At 41.2% G+C, this 19,152-nt stretch overlaps 1 protein-coding gene across 1 annotated transcript in view; it reads right to left on the reverse strand.

Annotated features, from left to right (window-relative positions):
• The window catches only part of LOC102857926 (N-alpha-acetyltransferase 35, NatC auxiliary subunit-like), a 210,682-nt gene that overhangs the window by 92,338 nt on the left and 99,192 nt on the right, over positions 1-19,152 (reverse strand). The gene's annotated exons all lie outside the window — the stretch shown is intronic.

The following is a 19,152-nucleotide window of genomic DNA, read 5'->3' on the forward strand; positions in this document are numbered from 1 at the left end:
TTCCTTTTAAAATATCACTATTTTTTTAATAAATAAATTAAAAAAGTGATAAAGTAATGCCCTCTCCCTTGTCTAAATATTATTATTTCCTATGCTTTCGAGTCACCTGCAACACACAGCAACCCTATGTATGATAGCTGTGATCCCTGCCCTACACTGAGCCAATCTTATCATCTCTAACAGATCCAATCCCACTTCTCCAATCACTGAGTCAATGCATCTCATCCTGGGTCTTCTTCTCCTGCACTGTCCTTCCACCCTTCCAAATATGATGCTCTTTTCTAAGAACTGGTCCCTCCTGGCCACACGCCCAAGTATGTGTGACAGAGCTTCAAAATCCTTGCCTTTAGGGAGCAGCTTGGTTTCGCCCTCTCCAGGACAGACCTGTGTGTTCTGGCAATTCACAGTGTGTTCAACACTTTTCCAGCACCACAACTCAAAGGCATCAACTAATCTTCTATCATCCTTAATCACTGTCCAGCTCTCTGATGTATGACAAGTAATTGCAAAGACCATGGCCTTTATCAGGCACACTTTAGTCTCCAGACTGACATTGTTGCACTTCAATACTCTATAGAGCGGTCTCTGACAGCCAACTTTCCCAATGCAATTTGTCTTCTGATTTCCGAACTGCTGATGCGAAAAGTGCTGATATATTCCAACCCTGCCTTAGTCCTAATTTCAACTGCTTGGTCTCTGACAAACTAAATACTGCTGCATTTAAACGATTTGGTTGCAAACACTGAAATTTCAGGGACTTCTGATGGTCTAATGGGGATAAGCTGCACTAAAATCCCAATGGTTTGGGTTCACCAGTTGCTCCAAAGGAGAAAGAAGGGCAATCTCCTCCTTTACAATTTACTGCTTCTGAAAACCTGCCAGCGAGTCAGCTACGAGTTGGTCCTGACTTGATGGTGTACAACAAATAATTAAGATTTTAGAGAAAATAATTCATGAAGCTGGACTATATAAAAAAAAGTGTGGCATCAGGTTTGGAGAAGACTCATCTACAGTTCTGAAGACAAGTCAAACATGCTTACCAAAAGTGAAAATTTGAAGCACTTTACTGGAGTAGATAAAAAACTACAATTTTCAATACAGATTACATAGAGATAACAAGAAAATAAAAATTCTCAACACCACTGGAACAATCTCATGATACATGAGAGGATTTCGTTTCACTTTGATCCAAATTCAATATCCATGTTAGCAGTCATCAAGAAGTCACTGTGGGCAAATCTACTAACAGGAATTCCATTAAAGGGCTAAAAAGCAGGGGAATCAGCTAAAAGCCTAAGGTACATCTGACCTAAGACATAATATTTTCCATTACTTCATACACATGTGACAGCTGCACAATATGTAGGAAGATCAAAGAACTGAATGCCTTTAAATTGCAGTGGTGGTGAAAGGTACTGAATATACTATATATTGTCAAGCTAACAAATTTTGCTTAGAGGAAGTGTAACCAGGGTGATCTTTAGTTTTACTGCGCTTGACTTTAAAGGACAGTATCTCAAATATTTGTAGGAAGTGATGGTCTTGGGAAAAGTGGAAGGTGAGTTAAAGATCGGCGGAATCTCAACTGCATGGACTACACAGTGACTATAAATGACAGGTTTAAGCCTTGTAGAAACTAGGTTTAAACATGGCATCAACAGTAAGGATGATGCAGGGTAGGGCAAGATCTGATCTGCTGTTGACAGGATTGCTAGGAGTAAGAGTCCATACAGTCTACTCCATGGTACCGAACAATTCACACTTAGAAAGTAATTTATCATGTATAGATGATGATAGTTACTGTCTGGAGATAGGATTATAAGGTTCTTAGCTCACAAATTAGTAAATGAAAAATTTGTTAAAAATTTATTAAATAGTGGGAGCTCTGGTGGCCTAGTGGCAAGAAGTTGTGCTACAATTCCAAAGGCACGTGGTTCAAGGCCACAAGCTGCTCCAAACAAGGATGGTATCTGCCTCTGAAAATCTTCCAGAGGTCCAGTGTACTCTAAGCTACACAACAACAAGTAGGCAGATAATAAAAAAACAAAACAAAACAAAAAAACAAGGATCCAAGATGGTGGTGGAGGCAGAGACAGCGTGGTGAGCTGCGGGAGCAGAGAACCACTTAAAGCAGGGCCATTATGGCCTTCCAGACTTCGGCTTATTGATAATTGAACACTTAAACAGTTGATGACTGGCCCTCAGTGAAGATCGAGGCTCAACAACAGGAATTCAAGGATTCCCAAGGAGAAATGGGTGAGTCTCATGGCTCCACCCCCCCCCCCCCTGCAGAGCCCGCGCCACACCACACAGCCGCTGCAGCTCCATGAGGCTTCCACAGCCAGAACGAATGGATTCCCTCACCCAGGATGGATGCTGGGCACCGGTCCTCCTCAAGACTGGTACAGTGAAGCCACAACACTGCCACAAGGTGGACTTGGTCTGGAGAGAATTCTTAGAGCCAGGATGGTGGCTGTGGGGGAAGCGGACGCCCTCCAGCCGCCAGCACAAGAGGGGCCGCACACCCGTGAGCACCCGTGCGCGGTGTGGGATGCATGCCCGCCATCTGCAGGTTTGGGTTTCCTTGGACAGGCCAAAGAAGACGATTACCTATGCATTGGACCGACCAAAGAAGACGATTACCTATGCAATGGATTGCTGAAAGTCACTGTGAGTCTGATGACCTTAACAGTGGCAGCATGCACAAGAGGACTGACATCCTAAATGCACCACATATTTTGTTCTGTTGAATGCTTCTGCCAAAAGATGGTTAGACCTGGGGGGAGTCTGTTCACAATTCTCAGGTTCCTTTTATCATATATAAAGGGGGAGGTCAGTGACGCCTACTTCAAAATATAGTATGACCACTATGGGAGGGTAAAAGTGGCAGTGCTGGAATTGGAAACATGATCCCTGACCACAGAGTCCTCAGTCAGGTGAGGAGTCCATACTGGGGTAGGGGCAACTGGAGGGGGAGTATACCAGCCAGCTCCTGGGGGGTGTTGCCCTGCTCAGGATGGGCTGCCCTCGGCCCCCAGCTTGCGGCGAGCCGTTGCGGCCCTCTGCCCAGGGCGGGCCGCCCTCGGCCCTCGGTTCGAGGTGAGCTGTCGTGGCCCTCAGGGCGAGCTCCTCAGTCCCCAGACTGTGCCATTTGACCCCTGGGTGGGGAAGGAGAAAAAAAAAAAAGAATGCCTAGGGTATCCAATGTTACCTAGGCCACCTTCGGCCACACCCACACCCCCCCAGTAAACCTGAAAGCAACACCCTCAAAGCCCTTCTATTTGTAACTCACAAGTTTGTTCTCTCTAGGTTTGCTCCCTTTCCTATAGGCAACCTTAACATTGAGTTTTACTCCAGAACTGACCCTGAACCCAGTGACAGTTACAAAAAAGAAATACAACTGACAGCTAAGGAAGCAAAGGAGGATGGAGCCTCTGGGTTCAACCAGCCATCCTCAAGGATCCACCTGGAAAAATACTTTGCAGCCCAGAGGGGAGCCAATGACAGGAAAATATCTTCTAACAGAGCAAGAAGGCAAGCAGCTGTAACCCAAGACCACCAGTAAGGTGATAAAGCGTCCTCCCTTCCCCCCTTTACATCTACGCCCCTGTTCATCATGAAGAAGCCAGAGAGTCGGCATCCAATTCCTAAATCAATAAGACAGTTGGTTTAATTACTATTGGAACATGCTTGTCAGTCCTCTGTAGCATTTGGTCCCCACTGGACCCTCATCATTTCCTTCACTTGCTCCTCCCACCGACCAAACTGTACAGCTCTGCAACTGCATCCTGGTCCATCCTCACCCTTCTGCCCCCAACCCTCACCTCCTTGTACCCCCAATATGTTTTTCCCAATTAAAAAAAAATCATCTAAAAAAAAACCACAAAACCCTAACAACCCTAACCACCCAAACAAGCCTAACAACCCTAAACACACTAAGAACCCTGACCACGCTATCCCAAACAACGCTAACAACTCTAACCCTAAATCTAACCCTAACCCTAATAACCCTAACCTTAGATATATCCCTAACCCTAAAACAAACAAACCAAAAAAAACAGAGTTACTCAAAGCAAAACAGCAAAAACCTGATTACTACTTCATAAAGAAGTTATTCATACACAGGTTTCCCACCTCACAAATAATTTAAATCATGGCAGAATCACTAACAAGTGATGTTTAAAAGATAATTTAATACTGTCTGACTTATTAAATTAGGTATTTAAAAAGCCCATTAGAGGACTGCTTTAATTCTAAAATATATACAGATGTTTACTATAACACAGTGACAGTCACAGAAAGACCAAACTACAACAAAATTTCTTGGTTTTTAACAATACCATTACTTAGGATCCACATTATCTAAAGCAAAATACCAAAAAACAAGGGGGGACAATAAATGTTCATCCTCAAATAACTCAGCTAACGGTTATATGACTTCCAAGATTAAGTTTTTAAGAATCTTTCACTATATTACAACAGCTGAGAGCTAATCCTCCAGGTGATGTTTATACTCTTATCTAACATGAAGCATCAACAGAATTCCCTACCCACTCCTTCCCTTTATTGTTTTTTCTCTTTGAAAAGTAAAAAAAAAAAAAAAAAAGAGAGAGAGAGAGACAACTTTCATTATTATACAATTCCCCCCCTCCCCAAGTCTACTCCCCCATGAAGCTATAATTCTGGACTCTTGTCATGATGACTTCACCATTTCTTATTCAGGTCAAGGACCTGAAACTAGCTTATCTCATCCCCCTCACATATCCTGTTGGTTTCACCTTCCATTGTATTGCTACTCTGATCACGTCTTTGTACAGGGATCTCTATTCCAAACACCGTGATCTCTCACGGGAGTATTTCAGTGACCAATTCAAATAGGTCCCCAGCCTTCCACATTTCTCCCTACTATAATTTGTTCTCTACCTCAATCTAGGTGGAAGATTTTAAAGTCAGTCAGATTATGCCACTTTCCTACTAAAAATTAAATTCAGTTTCTACCCCGCAGTGAAATATATATATATATATATTAAAACAAAATCATACCATGGTCTAGGTGTCATATGCGGTTGGCATCTATTTCCCCTTTAATCTCATTTCCTACCACATTTTACCATGTCCACTGCACAGGACGTCCCAGGAACCAAGATGGCAGCAGTGGAGGAAACTGCATAAGGAGCTACAGGAGAGGAAGCTGCACAGCAACAGGCCATTATGGTCCTCTCTGGTCCTCAATTTACTATATAATTGAACAATTAAACAGTTGATTACTGGTCTTCAATATGGAGTGAGGTTCAACATCAAGAGAACAAAGATTCTCAAAAAAGAATGGTTGCATCCCATGGTTCTCAGCTCCCCCAATGCCGCAGCCTCAGTTCCATGGGGCTTCCACAGACAGACCCCAGAGAACCCCTCACCTGGGATGGACAGTGGGAACCAGGCCCCACAGCTAAGACAGACCCTCTACACTGTCACAGAATAAACTTATTCTAAAATAAATTCTCAGAACCAAGATGTTACCAGCAAGAGCCACAGTGTGAGGAGCAGGTGGCCCAGCAAGCCACAATGAAACAGGCCATGCAACTTACATATACCTAAACAACCAGGCAGTTGACTGCCGGCCATACATATGGACTGAAGCTCAACATCAAGAGGACAAAAATTCTGAAAAGAACATGGGTGAGTCTCACTTCCACCTGCTACCCATGGCAGAGCCGGCGCTGCTGTAACTCCATGGGGTCACTGTGGCCAGAGACTAGAGGTCCCCAGACTAGATTGGGCAGTGGGCCCCACGAGCAGTGTGACAGAGCTTTCACACGGTCAGCAGCTGCGAATACTAACATCCACAGGCCACCAGCGCAGGAGGGGACAGTGGGTGGCGGGTGGCACCATGGAGCTGCAGGAGACGAAAGACTTGATAAGGGAAAGCATCTTGCTGTCAGTGAAGAAGATTTCCTTGGATACGTCAGAGAAGAAAGGAAGATCATCAGCACAATGGACTGATAAGGTGTCTGTAGCAATGGACTCGAGTGTGCCACGGATTGTGGGGATGGCGTAGGATAGGGTATGATCTAGATATGTTGTTCATAGAATTATTTTGAGCCATAGAGAGATCTCTGTGGGCATAGTGGATAGAAAGCTATGCTACCAAACAAAAGGTTGGGTATTTCAGTCAAACACTCTGCTAAGTAATATATCACTTCTGTGCCAATTGCTAAACACTGTGACACTGAAATGACAAAGGCCATGGTGGACAGTGTTTGATGGAGCTCTCAGATGAAAACAAGCTTGGAAGCAGGAGTGGCACTCACTTCCAAAATAGCTTGCCTCCAGAAACTCTATTAACTTAGAGCAACGATGAAAGTTATACATGTGCTTAGGTCTTTCATTCACAGAGTCGCTATGAGTTGTCTACTACTTCATGATACTTAACAACAACAGATCTGAGATGGCAAATCTCCTCAATATACCACATCTTTTGATTTCTTGATTACTGCTGCCAAGAATTGTTTAGAATGAGGGAGGGTCTGTTCACTACTCTAAAAAGCCCCTTCTTCATTTGTAAAGAGGCACTGATGCCTACTTCTAACTGAAGTCTGATTGCTTGTGGGGGGGGGGGGCAATGGTGGTGGCACTAGAACAGAGGGCACTGTCCCTGGTGACAGTGACGCCGAGATGAGGCACAGGGTCCAGACCTCAGTGGGAGGTAGCTTCAGTAGGGGGTGTGCCACCAGGCCCTAGAAGAGCCTTTCAGCCCAGAGGGCAGTAAATGTTAGGAAAATATCTTCTAACTGAAAAAGAAGGTACACAGCTTCAACCCAGCACAACTAGTAAGGTGTTAAAAAGTCCTCAGAACAGAGCAGGGAAACAATGTATGGTTCAAAATCAGAAAGGACGTGTGTCCAGGATGTGTTCGGTCTCCCTATCTTTCCAAACTATATGCAGAACAGCTCACACGAAAGGCTGGGCTTTCTTGCAAGGAATATGGCATCAGGATTGGAGGTAGACTTTTCTATTTCAATGCCTTCGAGATCTTTACAATTTATGCCAGTGGACTCAGAGATGGCCAGAAATCCCAAATGTCAAAATGTTCTATTACTTTCATTCCTCTCCCTCTCACTGCAAAACCTGCCAACATGTGCAGGGTCTCTTAACCCCAAACCCCTTTGCCAATTAAGTCTCCAGATACCAAATAATCCCCTTTTCTTACTCCCTCCCAGGACTCATCCTCATCCCCTCTGGGTGATTCTGCTTTTTCAGACTCTGTAGACTTCCTCCTTCAGAATACCCTTTCCCCCTACCCGCCGCCTGCTCCAGAACCACTCCTTCTGCTCCAAATAGCCCAGACTTAACTACCCCCACCTTCATATTCATATCTCTGGTTGCTAGCTACACTTGGTCTCGCCAGACCATCTCTTCTCTGTCCTCTTGGGGAAAGTCCCATTCGTGTCCACATACCTTTCTCCCTAAATGATCTTTCCCAAATCAAAAAACGTGAAGACACAGCAACCTATATCAAAGAGTTTAGGTACCTGACCCAGACCTACAATCTCACCTGGCATGACCTTTTAGTTGTACTCTACTCTGACACCAGACGAAAATGAGCATGTTCTCACTGCAGCTCAGTAGCACACAGACCAAGTGCATTTAACAGATGGCTCCATAAAAGGTGTCCCCCCAAGTCGTCCCCCAGCTAGAGCCAAACTGGACATACCAAATTAACACAGTGGCAGGAAGAGACAGTGAAGCCAGATGCAACAGTATGATTCAGTGTCTGTTAGCCAGCCTAAATGTCATCTCCAATAAAGCAGTCCATTTTGATTAACAGAGAATACCCAAGCTAGAGATGAGAACCAAGCCTCTTTCCTTAACTGCCTCACCAGGGCCCTAACCCAGTACACCTACTTAGACCATACCTCCCCAGCAGGGGCCACTGTCCTAGCTACTCATTTTATTACCCAATCAGCCCCTGACATCAAAAAGGCTGAGCACGGCCCCCAAACACCTATTTGAGACCTGGTAAACATGGCCTTTAAAGTTTTCAGTGTCCGAGAGGAACAGGCAGAAGATGACAGATTCACCCGTCAGAAAGCGAATTTGCAAGCCCAAGACTTGATAGGTGCCATGCAGCCAGCAGCAGTGAGGGGTAGGAAAACACCTCCTTGTGTCAATGAGTGAGGGGTAGGAAAACACCTCCTTGTTCAATGAACCAAGTACTTTTTATTGCATGCTTCAAGTGTGGCAAAGAGGGTCACTGGGCTAACCACTGGCCTAATCCTTGCCCTCCATCATGGCCTTACCCTGTCTGTGGGGCACTGGAATACTGGAGAGAACACCACAATTAGTGACAAGAAATACAGAAATTTCAAAAGATATAGAAAGACAAAAAAGGGATAGAATATTCCAGTATATGGGACTGGAATACTCTCTGCAAACCTAAAGCAGTGAGATGATCACTGTCCTCATACAGGAAAGACCAGCCAGTTTCCTTCTCTTCAAATTTAACCAAATTTGTAGTATAATTTGGCCCCAAAATCTCGTAGAGAATGGTGGTATGTTAACAAATCTCTAAAATAAGTCAAATGTCATTAATATTTTGGCATTTTAAATCTTGTAAGGAAGAAGTTGGAAACCTTTCTACATTAAACCACAATGAGATACTATCTCATCCTAGTAGCAATGGCAATGTTTAACTGGACAGCAAGTGATAAATGTTGGAGAGAATGTGGAAAGAGGAACAGTTATATACTGTTGATCTGAATATAAAATGGTACAACCATTCTGGAAGGAAGTTTAGTGTTACCTCAAATAGCTGAACACAGAAATTCTATATGATCCAGCTATTACAATGCTTGAAATGTATCCCAAGAAAATGAGAACTGAGGAACAATCTTTGGTTTTCTTAATCCATCTGTGCTTTAAAAACTGCATCTGAATTGCCCACAGGGAACAATGCTCTTCCTCTAGCCTCAACTCTCTCAGTCAAGTGACTCTCTAGGTCTGCTTTGCGGACCTAACAGATTCCTTTGTCTTTGCATGAGAGGTTCACGCTGCTTCAATTAACTATTTATCTATATTATACATATATCATCAATAAATAAAAGATTTATCATAGTCAACACATGGAATTTAAGTTTACTAACCTGTCAAATTTTAGGCTTCAAAGGCTATTTCTAGTAATTCTAGTATTTCTAGTAATGGATGGATGCAATTTGAAAATTGAAGCTGAAATTCAAATAATTCCAGAAAAACCTAACTGACTAGCCTTCCCAACAAAGAATAGAGTCATAAATATCAAACCATCTTGCTGTTTATTGCCAGGTGCTGTTAAGTTGAATACAACCCATAGCGACCCTTTAAACAAAAGATCTGAATCCTGTTCTATGTTGTGCCATCATCACACTTCCTAACACACCAGCAACTCACTGTAGCAGTCAATCCATCTGAAGGGTCTCTTTTTCACTGACCCTCCATTCTTCCAAGCATCATATCTATCTCCAAGGAATAGCCCCTCATAGCAAAATGTTCAGTGTATGTAAGACAAGGCTCCAACAACTTTGCTTCCAAGTAGCACTCAAGCTGTACTTTCTCCAAGACAGTTTGTTCTTTTGACAGTCCCTAGTATGTTCGGTACTCTTCTTCATCACAGCTTAAAGACAACTGATGTCTGTCATCCTTATCCACTATCCAGCTCTCAGATGCACAGTAACTGATCTTAGTCCCTCAAACTGTTATCATTGCTCCTCAATAATTGGGAGAAGTATACAACTGGAGACTTTCCCAGTGCAGTATGTCTCCTGATTTCCTGGCGGCTTGTAACCACCTGTGGTGATTTTAGATCCAAGCAAGATGAAACTGTTACAACTTCGATCTTTTCTCTGTCTCTCATGATGTTGTCTATTGGTCCAATGGTAAGAATTTTTGTTTTCTTGATGTTGAGATGCAATCCACATTGAATGCTGTATTCTTTGATAGTTTTTAACAAGTGCTTCAAGTCCTCCTCACTTTCAGCAAGGAAAATTGTGTCATCTGCATAACGCAGGTTATTGATGAGTCTTTCTATAATCTTGATGCCACCTTTCTCTTCTTAAATAATTTGTTCAACATACAGATTGAATAGGTATGAAGAGAGGATAGCAACTTGACACATCCCTTTCTTAATTATATACCATGTGTGCGCCTAATACAGGCCATGGTCTTTGCAATCACTTGTTATGCATCAGAGAGCTGGACAATGACTAGGGAGGACAAAAGGAGAATTGACGCCTTTGAGCTGTGGTGCTGGAGAAGAGTATTGAATGTACCATGGACTGCCAAGAAAACAAACAGATTCATCCTGGAGAGGGTTAAACCAGGCTACTCCTTGGAAGCAAAGATTCTGGGGCTTCGTCTGACATACTGTGGACATGTTGCAAGGAGAGACAGGTCTTTGGAGAGGGACATCATGCTGGGTAGAGGGACAGCGCAGGAGAAGACCCTCTATAAGGTGGATTGATTCAGTGACTGGGGTAATCGGGATGGGTGTGTCAGAGGCAATGCGATTGGCACAGGATAGAGCGGGGTTTACGGCTGTTGCACATAGGGTTGCTATGAGTCGCAAACGACTTGACGGCACATAACAACAACAACAGTGCTCCCTTGCTCTGTTTCCACAACAGCCTCTTAGCCTAGGTATAAATTTTGCATAAACACAATTAAGTGTTCTGGAATTCTCAGTTCTGAATGTTTGCCATAATTCGTTATGATCTGCACAGTTAAATGCTTTTGCATACTCAATAAAGTATAGGCTGGCATTCTTCTGATATTTATTTTCAGCCAGGATCCATCTGATAGCAACAATGATGTCCCTTGCCACTTCTAAGTCCTACCTGAACTTATGAAAGTTCCCTTTCTCTGTACTATTCTAGCCATTTTTGAATGATCTTCAGCCGTATTTTGCTTGCATGTGGTATTAATGATATTGTTGGAGAGCTTCCATATTCTGTTGGTTCACCTTTCTTTAGAATGGGATCAAATATGGGCCTCTACAATCTACTGGACCAACAGCTGTCACCCAAATTTCTTGGTAAAGAATGGTAAGTGCATCCAGGGCTGCATCTGTTAATTGAAACAAGTCAATTGGAATCCCATCTGTTTCTGAGGCCTTACTTTTTGTCAGTGCCTTCAATGCAGCTTCAACTTCCTCCTTCATTACCAATGGCTCCAGCTCATGGGTATTTTCTGAAATTTTTCAGTGTCAGTCACTTTTTTTTGGTACACTTCAACATCTTTCCCATGGCTTATTTATATTGTAACTCAAGGCTTAAATTTGTTTTTCTGTTCTCTCATCTTGAGAAATGAAGAGCGAGTTCTTCCTTTTTTATTCTCCAATTCCAGCTCTCTGTACATTCATTAGCATATATTTTGCTTCCTCTTCTTGAGCTGTCCTTTGAAATTTGTTCAGCTTTTACTTCGTCATCTTTTCCCTTTATGTTGGCTTTTCAATGCCCTAGTACAAGTATTCAGAGTCTCTTCTGACATCCATTTTGGGTTTCTTTTTCTCCTCTTTGTAATGACCTTTTGCTCTCTTCATGGATGATGTCCTTGATGCCATCTCACAACTCATCTGGTGTTTGAGCACTGATGTTCCATGCTTCAAACCTATTCTTAAGATGACTCTGAAATTCAGGTGGAACAGACTCAAAATCATAGTTTGTTTCTTGTGGATATGTTTTAATTTTCATATATATTAATTATGACTTTAATTCGGTATTTTAAGATTGTGATTAGACATGTTTACCATTTGTTTTCTGCTAACACTAATTTAAATTATCCTATCTCAATAAACAGTACATTTACTTGGGCAATTTCTTATTCTGATTCTCAGTATACTCGTATTAATAAGCCATCTCACACTGTAAAATGAGGATCAGAAGAACAGCTGTTATTCTAGTGTTCAAGTTGAAAATGGTCATTTTAAAGAGCAGATGGAGTGGACACCAGGGATTGCATCTTTAAAGTTTTTAAAAATAAAGGTCCCTAATTTGGAATGAGGATTTTGAAAAGTGGACCAACGCTGAGTAGTCGCCAAGTTAGAGTGTGGCTGGGTATTTCGTTCAAAAATAGTCAAATGTCAGAAACAACAACAGATCAGTATCTGGTCCATTTATGGATCCCTGAATTATAACACCATTCTTCAATTTAACTCATTTTGCCTTCAGCAGGGCAAATGAAGCATCATCAGTCAAAATCATTTCTTTGAATACTTGATTACTTCCTTGCCTGTCATAGAAAACATCAAGGAGACTACTTCCTTGGATTCACTAACTCTCTGCATTGTTTTATAAGAGAAAAATTATTTTCAACTTTGCAGTGCTGTTAAAATCCACAGACTCTGAGCTTGGAGTTTATATTTGAATGTAAGTGGTAAGTGGGCTCAACAGAACACTAGGTTTGGATACATGAGCACAGAAATAGGAAGAAGAAAGGTTCTCAGATCTTCCTATGCAGGACATCGTGCAGCTGGCCTCCCTGAAAATTTCAGAGTCATCCAATAAGGTACTCCCTCAAGCCTCTGTTATATAACTTGCCCACCCAGGGATGCCTGGATGGCGAACCCCTCCATTTCTTTTCTTCTCCCTTTCTCTGTAGTGCCATGGGAAAGGGAACCTCCACACCTGCAAATCTGACCTGAGATACCTCCTCAAAAATTAGAAAACTCTAGGTTTTAACGACCTCCACCAGAAGAAGCTGGTCTCTTCCCCCTCCCCACCCCCGCAATTCAGCATGGCCAGAATTTGCATAGGCAATTAAGTGAAATAATCCACAGGATGGGAATTTTAGTACCATTCCCTAGCTAACTTTATTCTGCCATAAAGATAATAGTAAAAAATGCCTTATGTCCAAGCTTTTATTCCCTTATCAGCAATCCCTACATAAAGAGTGTTAAAAAAAAAAAAGTGTCCATGGATCCAGAAAATGCAGTCATCTAGTGGGACTGGACACAAGCCAGCAGTGCCCTGTTTCCTTCAGGATGGTTTGACTAAAAACATCTCCAGTAAATCAATACTCCTCTTCCAACCAGACTGTCCCAAGGACCATCATACTCCCTGATATGCCCTAACAGCAGCAGCAGTACCTCTCAACTTTCTACTCCTACAAGAAGTGGCAAAAATCAGAAGAGAACATTGTGAGAGTACAGATATTTTTTATTAAAAACTATCTGAGGAAAACTGAAGGCTCCTGAGAAGATGGTTCTAAAGTCGCCGAGGTATTTGAATGTACCACCCAAAGTGCTTGAGCTAACAACATTGAAAGATGTTAGTGCTCTTATCTTGTTGTTGCACTTCCATAAGTAAAATCTTTTCTACACAGCAAGAAAGACATAAAGATCATAAAGTGTTGGAATCTTATTTCCTCAAGGGATGCTGTAACATCTTGCAAAATGTGGGCCAGGACTATCAGCAAGGTCAGCTACCAGAAACTCTGAGAAACCAATGATTAATAGTGTTACAGAGAATGAAAGCTGTCCAGGTTAAACTTGTTAACTAAGGTAACGCGAGGAAAAAATCACCAACAAAATTCATTTATATTTAGGATTACTGACGCAATCTACAGATATGCAGGTCTCAACTTCTATAATGTTGAAACTGTCATTAATATCTATTCATACACTAATTTTGCTTTAATATTTACAGGCATTTACTTAAGTAAATGGCCCTACAAAGATACTATCTTATTCAACTCTGCCTCATAACCTGAAGCCTGTCAATCCACTTGGCTTGGCAGATGGAGCATTTAGGGACACACAGAAGTGGGGCCAGAGAGAGATTTGTAGGCAGGACAGCACCCAATCCCAATATGAAAAAATTAAAGCACTCACTGCCCAAAACCCTAGAAGATTTCAGCGGGTGCTTTCTCCAGGGGGAAATGCTAGGATTAGAACCAATGACATGGGGAGAAAAAGTCACAACAGGGCCAGGAAGCAGATATTGACATATCATGTGCTTTGGGCACATGAGTGGTATCAGAAGCAGTGGACACTTTGGGCATATGAATGACATCAGAGAACAGGGACTAGAATGAGAACTAAAATTTGAACTCTCACTGGCCCAGACTCCAGCCCTAAGTCCCACCAAGAGAAGAATGTCATAAATAGCGCCTGACTTCACTAGTATGCTGCTTCCCCTCCATATTTCCTGTCAAGGAAGGAGGTCTGTCCCATGAGGATATAATTTTCTAAACTATCTTTACTTTTTACCTTTAAAACAAAGTTAATAATAATTGGTGACTAGAACACAGAAGCTGGAAACAAAGAGTGGTAGGTGGAAATTATGGACCCAATGGACAAAAATGGAGACTGAATGACTGAATTCTGTACAATCAGTAATTATTAACTGCAAATACCTTCCTTAAGAAGCACAAATGACAACTATAAACATGGCTATCACCTGTTAGGACTACACAGTAATAAGTTCGACAACACCTGTGTAAAGGATCATTAGAGAAGTTCAATATCAGCAATCAAAATTAATCTATTTGCTAATTGTGGAACAGACCATCAATTATCCACATACAAATTACAACTGAAGCTAAAGAAAATGAAAGTCCACAAAAACCAAAATACAACCCTGAGTCTATTCCATGTGAATTTACAAACGATATAAAAATCAAGATTTGATGCACTGCACACTGATGATCAAAGACCAGATAAGAACATCGACCATGAAGATAGCAAAAGGTCATTACAAAGACAAAACAGAAAGAAAAGACCAAAACAGGTATCAGAAGAGACACTAAACATTCCTGTGGATATGATTTAACCTCCTTTAGCTTTAGTTTGAACTTCCATGAGTAGTTGATGATATGTTCCACATCAGCACCTGGCCTGGTTTTCACTGCTTCTCCAATGATTTTTTTTCCACAGATGTAGTTGATCTAATTCTTGTGCACATTATCAGGTGAAATCCATGTGTATAGTCTGTGTTTGTTTCTTATAAAAGGTATTTGCAATGACTAAATCACTGTGCAGAATTCTATCATTCCATCCCCAACTTCATTTTTGTCACCAAGTCTGTGTTTTCTGACTACTGATTCTTCTTCCCTGTTCCCAACTTTTGCATTCCAATCACCTATCATTACTAATCCATCTTAGGTGCATGTTTGATCGATTTCTGACTGTAAAAGTTGGTAGAATTCATCTATTTCCTACTCTTTGGTTCTGGTTATTGACACATATATTTGAGTAACAGTGGTAGTCACTGGACTTCCTTGTATGCCTATGGATATTATCCTGTCACTATTCCAATACAGATCTAGAAATGATCTTTTTAACTATGAAAGTAACCCCATTTTTCCTTACCTTTTCATCTCTGGCATAGCAGATTCAAAATGCCAATTCATCTCCTCTCACTAAAACCTAATATATGTGTTTCCTTTCTTTATTAATGATGTCCAGTTTCCCTACATTCATGCTTCTTACATTTCCTATTCCAATCACTACTGTCTGCTTGCAATTGTTCCTCCTCCTTTGTGTTTTCAATTGTGAGGGCTCAGCCTCAGGTGCCATATCTGCTAGTCTGCTCAATGAGTACTCTACTGTACATTAGGTTTTCAAAGGCCTGTTATTTCAGAAGTGGATGGCCAATTCTTCCTAGTCTCTCTTTATTTGGATTCTCAGCTTTAGAACATATCTGCCAGAAAAGCACTTTACAGAAAGAAGCAGATCAAAGATACTTCATTACAGAAGTAACCAATGGATTCAGTGTCGCCCGAGCCCACCCAGGTGGGTGTGTCTTGTCCGTTCCCTTCCCCTGCTCCACCAGTATCCCCTTTCATTCCCATCTACCCTACCTGGTACCTGCCTCCCTCTTGCCAATTCTTCATACGATGGCTCAGGCCACAAGTAACTTCTGTGATGTCCTGTGCCTTGCACTGCTGTTGGGTCTCTCACACTGCTACCTGTATCAAGTTTAAGAAGCTTTAAGTCCAAATCCCATGCATCAGCGTTAGGGATGAATTTTTGTTTTGTTTAAGTACTGGGGAAAGTTCCTTGCCCCTGAGCATCTTTCCTTGTCACAAGTCACAATACATTTACTATATAACTATATAATAGATAATAAAAATGGGAAGTTCTGGACAGAGTTTAGGTTTATTTTGAGTGAAACAACAAGACCTGCTAAGTTCTGAGTGGAGACTGACATAATCATCCTGAGAAGCTCTTGAGTGCAAGACAGTAGTTTGCTGACAAGGTAAGAAACCTGTGAAGAAGTTCCAACATAGATTAAAGTTGGCGATGGCAATGGCTTATAAGAGAATAAGGATGATTAAAATAAGCAAGAAGAATCTGAAATTCTGAAAGTAAAACAATCAGTATGTTTTTCACAAGACTATCTCGTGAAAAGCCATACTTGTGAAAAGAAGTAAAAAATGACTCAGAGATATTCACCTTAACAGAGAGACTGAGGAGGGGAAAAAACTCTCCAGAATGTATCTTCATGAGAGAGTGGGAAAGAAGGTTGCAAGCTTAGTTTTGAGTGTGCTATTTTCAAGATTCTCCAAGCAGTTCAGTATCAGCTGTGAAAACTATGCCAGGTGCTGATTGTGAAACAGCCAATCAACTACTCATGTAAGTTCAAGCCAAAGCTAAAGAAAATTAAAACAAGTCTACAAGAACCACAATTTGACCTTGAGTCTATCTCACCTTAATTAAAAAAAACAAACACCTCAGGAACTGTTTTGAGGCCCTTAACACTAATGACAAAGACCAAAAGAGGTGTGGAACATCATCCAAGAAGAATGCAAAAGGTCATTACAAAGACAAAAGAGTTAAAAAAAGACTGAAATGGATGTCAAAAGTGACTCTGAATATTACAACAGAATGCCGAGAAGCCAAAGCAAAGGAAAAATATTAGGAAATTAAGGAACTGAACACATGATTTCAGAGGGCAGCTCAGAAAGACAAAGTTATTATAACAAAATATTCAAAGAGCTGAAGTTAGAAAATAAAAAGGGATGAATTTGCTCATCATTCTTTAAGCTGAAGGAACTGAAGAACAAATTCAAGCCTCAAGTTCCAATTCTTAAAGATGCTATGGGCAGAATATTGAATGACCAAGGAAGCATTAAAAGAAGATGGAAAGAGCGCATAGTATTACAATAGCAAAAGAACTTGATGACACAAAAAAATTTAATGAAACAATATAAGTATCAATAGGCAGTGGTGATAAAAATAAAGAGGCAGTGGTGATGAAGGAGGAAGTTCAAGCTGCTCTAAAGGAATTGGAAGGGGGAAAAAACACCAAAACGAGGCCACAACAATTGATGGAAAACCAACTGACTATTTCAGCAAAGAGATGTCACCCTGGATGCTTGCACCAGGCTGTGTCAGAAATTCTAGAGGACAATACCTGGTCAATTGACTGTAAAAGATCCCTATTTATTCCCATTTCAAAGAAAGGTGATCCAAAGTGTGGATATTATCAAAACATATCATTAATATCCATGCAAGCAAGATCCTACTGAAGAATATCCAAAAATTACTGCAATACTACATCAATAGAGAACTGTTGTTCTTATTGACTGCCATCAAATCGAGGTCGACTCATAGTGACTCTATGAATAAAAGACCTAATGTTTTTCCATAGCTATCGTCGTTTCTCCAAGTTCATAGTTTCCAGAGGCATTTGGTTTAGGAAGTGGATGCCACTCCTGCTTCCCAACCTATTTTACAACTGGGAGCTTCACCAAATGCTGTACACAATGGGAAACCATCCTAGAATTTGATATCCCCATGGCACAAGGTTCAGCATCATAGCAAACCCAGGTTACCTCATATAGCACATTGACAAAGAGTGATGTGCAAAGTGGAAGAATGTTCCTCCAGACATAACAGCACTAGTCTCATTTAGCAGTGGCTAAGTATTGTTGAGTCGAATATGACTCAGAGTAAGTTTTGCACAAAAGACCTGAACTCTCTTCTATGATTAAAATAATTTCTGTATATTTATAAGAGAGTTTGTAGAGTTTCCAGAGGCACTTAGTTTAGGAAGTGTATACCACTCCTGCTATCCAACAAGAATCAATCTGTACATAATGGGTAATCATTACGGTATTTGACAAGACTATGGGAATAGTGTTCAGCATCACAGCAATCCCAAGTTGTTCAGTACAGCAAATAGACAAATGATTACTGTGCCTTTTAAAGAATATTCCTTAGTCTAAGGCTCAAGGGCCACCACTTTGGGGGGGTGGAGGGGAAGAACAATAACACCTCACAACAAGGACCCCAGAAATTTCCCTTGCGTGACCGCCATCAAGACAAAACCACCATTGAGAGAACCACTAGCAAGCCAGCTGACTTCCAGAGCAGCGACTAGCAGAAATAAAAGCTGAGTTTAGAAGAGGTCATGGGCCATGGGCAACATAGTCAATGTCAGATGGTCTTAGCCAAAAGCAGAGAGGATTAGAAGAATTTGCACCTGTGTTCCACTGACTGTGCAAAGACATTTTGCTGTACGGATCAAGAATTGTGGCTAACATTGACAAGAACGGGAATCCTTTAACACTTGATTTTCTTTTGCACATGCAAAGCTTATACCTGGATCAGAAATCAGTTGTCAGAATGATCTGTTCCACATATAAATTGAAAAAATCTGGAGACAGGACATTCCCACCAATAAAAACAAAGCACCAATGTATAAAATCCTTGCCAACATTGAATATTTATTCACATTTCAAAAAAGTTTAATGCAATTTTATAGGTGGAAAACAAATTATAACAGCTTTTACTTCTCATTCTGAGAGTGAATTAAAAAATATTAAGGACATTTGCTTAAATCCCTCTAAGTATTCTAATTTCCCATTATTTATTTGGGCCTTAATGTTATGTGTTTGAATCATAATACATATAAATGACAGACTATAAAAACTATAGTATAGTCAATATAATGGAAAACACTGCACTGAAAAACAATGAATCCATAAAATATTATATAACATGGCAGACGCTGCAGGACATTATGCTGAGTGGATTATCTCAGTTACGAAAGGACAAATAGTGCACAGTGCCACTGTTACAAAGCAGGTCTGACATGAGAGTTTGGTAGGAGAACAGGACAAGAGATAATGAACACTGCACTGGAAGAGATGAAGAAAAGAACTGTTTGAAAAGGAAAA

This window comes from Elephantulus edwardii, unplaced genomic scaffold (genome assembly GCF_000299155.1).
Source record: "Elephantulus edwardii isolate Elephantulus edwardi_28Jun2011 unplaced genomic scaffold, EleEdw1.0 scaffold00298, whole genome shotgun sequence".
Classification (NCBI taxonomy): Eukaryota; Metazoa; Chordata; class Mammalia; order Macroscelidea; family Macroscelididae; genus Elephantulus; species Elephantulus edwardii.